We start from the raw sequence: 10,861 nt of genomic DNA, 5'->3' as shown, positions 1-10,861 counted from the left end.
TCAGTAGACCAATCAGCTATAGTTTTTAAGCAAGTATTAGCAGTGTCTTCTAGCGCTCGTCTGGTTGAACCAGAGACTATTAATATGGTATCATCGGCGTAGGCTTGTATGTGTACTGTAAGTGGGAAAGTTTTATTTAAGAGTTTTGATATTAAAATGTTCCATAAAAGTGGACTGAGCGGAGAGCCCTGAGGACATCCCATCTCTACCGGGCAAGTAACCACGCCAACTGGAGATACATATGTGTTTGTTCTATTTTGAAGGAAAGATAATAATAGCTGATATAAATTTGTAGGACATTTGTGTTCGCGTAGGTATTCAAAGATGATCGGGTGCCAGACAGAATCAAAAGCTCCCTGGAAGTCTAAAGATATCAGTACTGAGTGTTTATCATTAGCTCTATTTTCTTCGAGTGTGTGTCTTATCTGATGTAAAGCATTTGCAGTAGATTTTTCATGCGTGAATCCATATTGTTTGGGATGGAATAGATTATTCTGATATAAAAAGAAGTATAGTCTAGAATTCAATAAACGCTCAAGGACTTTACCAAAAATAGAATTTAGGCATATAGGTCTGTAAGAACGGGGATTTTCAAGAGGTTTGTTACGTTTATTGAGAAGTATTAATTTAGCTTCTTTTCACTGTTGGGGAAAATAACTATATTTTAAAGCACTATTAAATATGTTTAAGACAAAATTTGGATGTGAAGAGAAGATACATTTAAGTAAGTTAGAAGTTATATTATCTAAACCTGGGGCGCTTCTTGGTTTTAATTTTGTTATTATGCCCGTTACCTCATTTAGGGTGAAAAAATGATCATGTAAATGACCAATATTCCTATTAATAGATATTCGTAATTCCTTTTGTACAGGTGTATCATTTTCTATGTTATCTTTTTGAAAGAGGCATTTCATTATCTCCGTTAATGACTGTATAACATTTTACGTTAAGGTTCCGTCTTCTTTTAATATGGGAGGTATGATAAGAGGTTTTCTCATTTTTTCAAATGCTATTTTGTATGGCAGTCCAAAAATATTTTGTTTAGTGTTATCTGTACAGAAGTTTTGCCAGGAATTTTCTTTAGCATTCGTTATATCTATTTTGTACTCTTGTAAAAATTCGTAGTAGGCTCGTTTAAATATTTGTTTTAATTCTGGATTTTTAGATCTTTGGTAACGGCGTCTAAGTGCTCGTACTTTTTTTTCTTGTAATATCGAGTTCTGGAGTCCACCAGGGATGAGCTTTGTGTTTTTGTTTGACGTTTCGAATACATTTCTTACGATAGGCACTAAGTTTATCGTAAAATATATTTAAAATTATTTGTAATTGAAATGAAGAAGTAATTTGAGTGATCGATATCTGTTTGAACCATCGGTCTTCATGAATCATTTTAATTAAATTTAATTCTCCCTTTTTGGTTAGTCTTTTAATTGGTGCTTGCGTTGTATGAAACAGAGAAAAATATATATACCTATGGTCACTCAGTGATTCGGTTGTAAGGACCTTCCAGAAAACAACCTCTGATAATATATTCAGTGAAGTTAATGTCACGTCAATCCAACTTTTACCATTTGCTGTCTCGAAGGTAGGAATAGAATCACTATTGTTTAATGTTGCCAGGTTATTAGTCAACATAAATTCGATTAGTTCTGTTCCGCGTTTATCAGTTATTTCATTACCCCATAATCTACCTTTGGCGTTAAGATCTCCTCCTAAAATTATGTTGTTACATGTAATTGTTTCCAACTCATTTTTCAAAGCTAACAAATAGTCAATAAGATTACTCGATGGGGAGCAATATGTTGAGACAAGTTTGATTTTAGTGTTTTAGTTTCTATAATTATGATAATTCTATCTCTTTCAACTTTAATCGGAAATGGCACGATTTCAGTGTTTCTAATTATAATAGCACATAGTGGACGCGTTTTTGCAGCGAAAATGGTGTCATTAATTGAACATCCCGTTATATTATTGTTGGTTGTATAGTATGGTTCTTGTACTAGGAGAATGTCTGGTTGAACATCTGAGACAACCTTGGAAAGGTTATCTGCAGCTGCTTTGGAGTGAGCTAAATTTATTTGTAAAATTTTTAGATTTGATGCCATTTCAAATTAAAGCAGGTTTTGCCCTTTTTTTCAGTATGCAGTACGCATTCGGCGTTTTTCTGTTTGTTGTTTGTAGAGCGGGCAAATTGTCTCGTAAAATGTATGATTCACCGCAAGAGATGTTCCTTGCTTTTCGTTTGATTTAGTGCATGCCGCACATTTTTTCTCTCGTGTGCATCTGCCTTCATGCATAGAGCAGCATCGGCCACACACTGTCCCATCTGCCTGGCAGAAGCGGCGCGTGTGACCGTACTGGCAGCACTTGGAGCACCTCACAACATGGAAGAACTCGGAGATGGGACACCGAGTCCAACCAAGTGTGAGGAAGGTTTTTTGTTTTACAATTTTGTAGATTACAGGATCTACTTCCAGAATGAAGGTCTGCGTCCCGCTGAACCGGTCAGGAAAGACAGACCTGATGGTGAGCTGTTCCTCGGTTACTTCCAGGCCATTCTGCTCCTTTAGCTTCAGAAACGCAGTTTCACGGGTGACCGAAGGGTCGACCCCCGTGACGCGAAACTGAGGCCTGAAGCGCACCGGGAACTTTGGTGTTAGTATGTCCTTCACCGTCTCATCTCCCTCGATGGCTGATTTAAGCCTATCGAGGCCTTCTCTGTTCGACGACTGGACGCTGACGCCATTTGATGAAATGTTTCGTACCGATACATCCTGTATGTTTAAAGTGACGGGGCTGAATCGTGTGGTCAAGGTCGCCCGGGTGTTTACATCTGGTTTCCCATATACCAAAAGAGTCTCTCGGTGTTCCTGGACGGGCACTGAATGCGTGCTCGCATCAGCCACCGTCGCGGGAAGGGAACCAGAAGTGCCGGCGAGAGCGCCTGGGCCCGCGAGAACCGAGGAGTATGTCGCCCGCACTCCCGGCCCCCCCCCCCCCTCCCTCCCTCCCGGAGGTCCCGCAGCTGGTCCACCTTCCCCTGAAGGTGCGCCACCTCCATGGAAACGAGCGTCAATGCGTCGCCGATTCCATTCACGCTCTTACTCAGGTCCGTCCAGGATTCGTGTGAGAGGCTCTTAGCGTGGCGCTTCATCAGAGTGATCATGGAGTCTTTGAGCACCGCGTATTGCTTCAGCGCGGACGCCACGACTGGGTTTACACCAGGCGCAGCGTCCAGCAGCGAAGTCACCGCGGTTGACTCACTCTGGGAGTCACGATCTGGTGTGACTGAGGCTACTTCACTCATTATGCTACTCAAAATCAAAGCGGCAACACTCAATTAGAGTGGCAATACTCAAATTAAAACGGTAATTATTACACCGCGGCAATATGGCTGTAGTGCAACCAATGATTCCAAATGTCAAATTTAGGAAAAATTAATGCGTTAACTGTCATAAATGTGATATCAGGGTTATCGCTAGGTTGTTAGAAATCGTATCGCTAAGTTGTCTTTAGGAAATAGTAGCTACAATTTAAAGAAAAATAGTTGAAACGATACAGCTTACAAATTGAAAGTCTCGGTGGTCTCGTCTTCTTCTTCCTCCTGGATAGGATAGTTGGTATATGGGAAACCAGATGTAAACACCCGGGCGACCTTGACCACACGATTCAGCCCCGTCACTTTAAACATACAGGATGTATCGGTACGAAACATTTCATCAATAGAGAGTTTTAGTAGATCGTTCCGATACCTCCGATAGCCCCGATAACGATACTATGCATGCACAAGAGAGGCGGTGGCGGAGTATCGGGTATCGTTATCGGAGTCATGGGAACGATCTACTAAAACTCTCTAATATCTACTATCCTCGGATAGTAGATAGGGACAGAATTATAAGTGGAGAGAATTTGAAAAAGACTGAAAAATAAAAGTCTCTCCAACCTGCACCACCCAAGGTATAACAGGTTTAAGCCAATTAGAAAAAATTAAAATATTAGCCAATTTGCTTTTTCCAATGAAAATGCCAATTCTTAAAAGGGGAAGAAGCGGAACCACGTACCAGGAACGAGCTCAAAAATGTAGCGGGCATTTATTCGTTTAATACTTGTTCCTTTTTTTTTTTTCATTAATCAGAAAATATATAACAAGTTGTCTTGAGCTGTCTCCTGGCGTTCTCATCCTTCTAGGTCCTGAGCTGAAAGAAAAAGAAATAAGAAAATTAAGGAAAGATATGTACAATGCAGCTGTATTTAGTATATTACACATGCTCTGACTTATGATTACTTTGTAAGGCTGGCTAAATGGAGGTATAGAAAGACTATCAGAGACTGATTAAGTGGTACGCTTAAGAGTTAGTTTAGATCTATGGCGTACAATGTTGCTTGTGCAAGAGAACTAAAGTTAATTTACAATTATAGTTCTTTTTTTTTCCGGGAGGCTCATTTTATGAACATAGTTTACATCTATTTACTTTGCCCTTTTTTTCAGTATTTACTTTTCTATCACACCTAAAACCAAACCCTCAGAGGGCCATAAGCGGACACATAGCCCTCCGAGGGTTGCAGGTTTGTAACCTTCAGAGCGGTCAGATTTTTGTTTGTCTGTATTTCTATTGATTCAATACTTAGGAACAGATACTCTACTTTGATTTCAGCCAGTTGGCCAAAACCTTGATTATGGGGTGTTTACGTGATCTTATTTTTGATTGGAATGGGACATGCGTTATTTGGAGCTATGGTAATAGGATAGTGTTGCTATTGACATCGTTGTTTCGGGCTATGAATCGCAACTGTGATGGTGCGAGGTGCAAACTTAATAAGAATGGTTATGTAGATGGTGTCCTGTTCAGATGTGTATGAAACAAGGTTATATGCAATGTACACTGTATACTGTATTGAAGTTGCATTTTTAGATCTTAAGTTGTTTTCTTCTTCTTTTCCCCTAAACTCTCTCTTAAGGTCTTTTTGGTGCTCGAACTTAGATGTATATTTACATATGAACATATTTACATGTTTATGTATATATGTACACAGATACTACCACACTCTGTTATATATATATATATATCTATATATATATATATTTAGTTATTTTATCATCACAGCCGAAATATTTACATTACTTCTCATATGTACATTGAGCGTTACTGCATTTACGTTAGTACACAGAGACATGTGTTATTTTAGCAATATGGAGAAATCTTAGATTTCAAAGATCGTTTTACGACTTTATATAATTAGTTTACATTTAATTACATCTATTTATTGCCCCTTTTTTTTCTCGTATTTACATTATTATTACAACACCTATAACCCCCAAAAGGCCATGCGCCAGCGCACAGCCCTTCGAGGGTCGCAGGTTTGTAACCCCAGAGGGGTTAGTTTTGTTTGTCTGTACAACTATTGATTTTGTACTTAAGAACAGATACTGTGCTTTGATCTCAGCCAGTTGGCCGATATCTTGTTTGTGTGGTGTTTACGTGATCTGATTTTTGATTAGAACAGGAGGGGCATTAATTGGAGCTATGGTAATGATTAGAAAAACAGTTCTGTTGGTGTTGCTATTCACATCATTGTTTCGGGCTATGAAATACAACTGTGATGGTGCGAAGTGCAAAGCTCTATAAGAATGGCTACTTAGATGGTGTCCGGTTTAGATGTGTATGAAACAAGGCTATGAGCGATGTATACTATATTGAAGTTGCATTTTTGAACCTTAAGTTGTTTTCTTCTTCTTTTATCCTAGATATCTTTTTTAGCTTTTTGGAGTTCGAACGCAGAAGTATATTTACATATGTACATATTTACATATTTCTGTACATAAGCACACACTTATTAACATATTTACACACTTTTTTTTTTCTTTTTGCACAGATTTTGTATTTCCCATTCTATCTGATATGAGAGTTATAGACTTTGATCCCTTCGTTTCATTATTTCATATTTAGGTGGTAGACATGTATACATATCAAGTGAACGACCTTCTCCATGAAACAACTTATAAAATATTTTTGAATGCTCTTATTAAATTCGTATCTGCAATTCTGAGTTCACGCATATCCTTGAAATTATATGGAGTTGAAGAGTGAGAGAGATTCGGATTTGCAAAGACAATGAAGTTGTAGCTTCAAAAGGAACTTTGTGTTGCCATTTGTACTGATTTTATGGTTTCCAGGCCCATCAGTGTGCGCAGCAACAGCTAACCTATCTATGACGTAGTAGACCAAGGTTGTAGGTGCAAGTCCGCAAGATTGGTATCCGCAAGACCGGGTTTTTTTTGGCCTGGGATGGCGCGCCAAGTACCCCCTACCATCCCCGCAGGGAAGGTATGCCACCAACCTCTTTTTCTTTTTTTTTGCCATCCACTATCTATCGAGTCCCTGTTCTTGTTATTTTTGCTGCTTTATGGCGTTCCTTGTTTCATTGCATATTCATTTCGTCTTGAATGAAGGTCATCATTCTCTCCAAAATTTCTAATGCTTTTGTGTTTTTCAGTATTGCAGATTTCGTTCTGGTGTCAAAATTATGCAGCTTAAGTTGATTCAATTTATTTCTAAAGAATATCGTGCACGGACATGTAGTGAAGTAGTGCTCGAAGCTGGTTGCTATCATGCCACAAAAGCAATTGCTCTTTGAAGTTATGTTGAATCTATACAGATAGAATGGGAATTTTCCATGTCCAGTCAAGATTTGTGAAAACAGATTTGAAGGTGGAAATAGATCGGGGATGTCATGAATGGTTGAAATCCATGTAAACAATTCCTTGTCCCTTCCCATCTCGTTCCATTCCATGTCCCATAGTTGTGTAGTTTCGTGGGCAAGTTGTTTTTTTACGTATTGTTTTGAGTAGGGGCATTGTACTAAGTTATCACTTAGGTGTGCTTGTTTAGCGTAGTGGTCTGCAAGTTCATTTCCCATATTGCCAACATGTGCCTTAACATAGACAAGATGTAATCTATGCATACTTTCTATTTCCATTATTAGTTGTTTTACTTGACTTATACTGGTTGTTTTTGTGTTTACATTTGCTAGGTTTTGCAGCAGGGATAGGCTATCTGTATATATGGTAATTATTGCGGGACTGTTTTTGTTATTTTTTATATAATATAATGCTTGTTCGAAGGCTATTCTTTCTGCATCATAGATAGTTGCATGTCCTGGAAGTTTAAATTGAGAGATGTGTTCTATTTCCATTGAGGGTAACATTACTACGAAGGCTGCTCCGACTTTACTAGGTGTTAAAGAACCATCGGTATATATGTGAAAATGACTAGGGACAGTTGTATTTAATTTAAATTCTATTTTATATTTACTTGCAGGGTGAGTATACCATGGATCAAAGAAATAATCTGTGTTATTTCTATTGAATATTACATTGTTAGATGATATCTCTTTGTTTTGTTGAAACAACCGAAATTGTTTAAGCTCTTTGTCAAGTGTGATGTGGATAGGGATAACATTACAAAGCACTGGCAGACTGACATTACTTGATGTTCGATAGGCACGAGCAATATGAAGTAGTGGGATTCGTTGTAATGATGTTATTTTACGTAATAGATGTGAATTATTACTACTCTTCCACCACACACTTGCACCATATACCATATATCGCTCTATGCATCTTAGGTACAATTCTCTCTGTTGTTTTTGATTTATGCCCCACTGAAGTTTAGAGAAAGAAGTTAGGTTCAAGGTATGTTTTAAAACTTTTTCTCTAAGAAATTCTACATGGGGAAGAAATGTAAGGTTACAGTCGATTGTCACTCCCAGCATACGTAACGTTGGAACAAATTTAAGACTGGTGTTATTTATACGGATTGTTGGAGGTCTTGCTTGTGAAAGACGACGACCTGAAACAAACATTATACATTGACATTTAGAGAGGTTGAGATGAAGTCGATGGTCTGACGCCCATTTAGTTATTTTGAGTAAACTTTCGTTGGCAGTAGTTTCTATATTTCTTCTGTTTTTTTCCTGAAACAATTACAATTGTATCGTCAGCATATGCTTGCATATATGTTAGAGGTGGCAGATCTAAACTCAGTAGATCTGATATTAGTATGTTCCAGAGTAAGGGACTCAATGGCGATCCTTCTGGGCAACCTAGTTCAACAGGGTGATGAATTTCTCCTGCAGCAGAAATGTATGACAAAGTTCTATTTTCAAAGAAAGATTTTAACAGGCTATACAGGTTAGATGGACAATTATGATCTCGAAGATATTTTAATACAAAAGGGTACCACAGGGAGTCGAAAGCTCCTTGGAAGTCTAAGGAAATAAGTATAGAGTGATTATCTGAATCCTTTTGTTCTAAGATAGTATTTTTTATCTGATACAGTGCATTTACCGCAGATGTGTTATGAGTAAATCCATATTGATTGGGATGAAACAGGTTATTGTTATATAAAAAATAGTATAGGCGTGAGTTAAGAAGTCGTTCTAATATTTTCCCGAAGATAGAATTTAGACATATAGGTCTGTATGAACGAGGTTTGTCTATAGGTTTATTAGGTTTATTTAGCGGAATTAGTTTTGCTCTTTTCCATTCTATTGGGAAGTAATGAAATTTGAGTGTGTTATTTAAAATATTAATTATGAAACCTGGATGCGAGTAGAAAATAGATTTCATTATATTTGAAGTAATATTGTCTAAACCAGGTGCACTTCTAGGTTTTAACTTTTTTATTATTTCTTGTATTTCTACCTCAGTAAAGTACAGGTCGTCAGGAGAGTTGGTATCCAACATGATGTTTGATCTGATTACATCTTGTTCTGGTGTGTCTATTTCAGAGTTGTCTTTCTGGAATAGACAGTTAATAATAAGAGTAAGTGATTCCATTGTGCTGGTGGTCAAAGTTCCATCCCCTTTCTGAATAGGGGGAATAATGAGTGGTGTTTTTATTTTTTCAAAAGCTATTTTGTATGGCACTCCAAAAACATTTTGCTTGGTGTTTTCTGTACAAAAGCATTGCCATGATGATTCTTGCAAGAAATCATAATATGCTTTTTTGAAAGTTGTCCTTAAAGTGGCATTCTTACATCGCTGATATCTTCGTCTTAGTGCTCTTACTTTCTTTCTCATGATTTCTAACTCTGCATTCCACCATGGATGGGGCTTGTGTTTTGCTTTAACATTTCTCATGTATTTCTTTCTATATGCATTGAATTTATGATAAAATATGGAAATTATTACTTTTAACTGAAACAGGGAATTAATAGGACTAAGACCAGTTTGCTTAAGCCAACGGTCTTCTTTTAATCTATTGAGTAAAAGGATTTCTCCTTTTTTCGTTAATCTTTTTACCGGTCTGATTTTTTCATGAAAAAGAGAGAAAAATATATATCTGTGATCACTAAGTGATTCCGTTTCCAAGACTTTCCAAAATACTACCTCGGTCAGTAGATTTATTGATGCTAACGTAATATCTACCCAGCTTTTACCATTTATCGTTTCAAAAGTAGGGAGTGAAGTATTGTTATTTAAAGTGTTTAGGTTATTGTTTAGCATAAATTCTATAAGTTCTTCCCCTCGCTGGTCTGTATTCTCCCCACCCCATATGCTACTTTTTGCGTTAAAATCACCACCTATTATTACGTATTCATGAGAAATGTTACTTATTAATTCATTTAAAGTGAACAGGAATTCTGTGAAATTAATAGATGGTGAGCTATATAAACATATTATTACTATTTTAGTGTTTCTATTTTCTATTTTCACGATGATTTTATCTCGATCTACTTTGATAGGAAAAACTGTGACTGAGTTATTTCTAATTACAACAGCACATAGAGGTTGTGTATCTGCAGCAATAACAATGTCATTCATTGAACAACCTATTATTTTGTTGTTATTAGAATAATATGGTTCTTGAATGAGTATAATGTCCGGTTTTAAGTCAAAAGCTACTCGAAAAAGATTATCAGCGGCAGCGCGTGTATGTGCCAAGTTTATTCGCATAATTTTTAGATAGTCATAGTTACTCCCGCCGTTTACCCGCGCTTTGATGAATCTCTTTACGTTGACATTCAGAGCACTGGGCAGAAATCACATTGCGTCAACACCGACCAGCGGCCATCGCAATGCTTTGTTTTAATTAGACAGTCGGATTCCCCCGGTCCGTGCCAGTTCTGAGTTGACTGTTTTTTGCCGGCCGAAGCATAGCACTTTGGGCACGAAGCCCTCGGACGCCGCGCAGCTGAGGCTTTCCACAGGAAGGTCCCGACGCTGGTCCGGGCTTGGCCGCGCCGCGTCAACGGCGAGCCCCGCCCAGTCCCGGTGCAGTGCCGTTCCTGCTTCAGGTCCCTAGCCCGACCGGCTCAGTCCTCAGAGCCAATCCTTATCCCAAGGTTACGGATCCGTTTTGCCGACTTCCCTTACCTACATTGGTCCATCGACTAGAGGCTGTTCACCTTGGAGACCTGCTGCGGATGTGGGTACGGTCCGGCACGAAAATCACACTCCCTCACTCGGATTTTCAAGGGCCGACGCGAGCGCACCGGACAGCGCAAGAACCGCACTGCTCTACGGAGCCACCATCCCTATCTCGGGGCGAACCCATTCCAGGGACTCGATCTCCTTACAGAGAAAAGAAAACTCTTCCCGGGGCTCGCATCGGCGTCTCCGAGCTGGTTTGCGTTACCGCACTGGGCCCCGAAGGACCAATCTCCGTGTCCGGGTTCGGGATTATTAACCCGATTCCCTTTCGGTCACTGCGGGGCTCTCTCCACTGCAAAAAAGTGCTCCCGCTTCGGAAAGAACTTCTTTCCCTTAGGACCGACTGACCCATGTTCAACTGCTGTTCACATGGAACCCTTCTCCACTTCAGTCCTCAAGGTTCTCACTTGAGTATTTGCTACTACC

This window comes from Ixodes scapularis, unplaced genomic scaffold (assembly GCF_016920785.2).
Source record: "Ixodes scapularis isolate PalLabHiFi unplaced genomic scaffold, ASM1692078v2 ptg000317l_1__unscaffolded, whole genome shotgun sequence".
Lineage (NCBI taxonomy): Eukaryota > Metazoa > Arthropoda > Arachnida > Ixodida > Ixodidae > Ixodes > Ixodes scapularis.
This window is presented reverse-complemented; position numbering follows the sequence as displayed.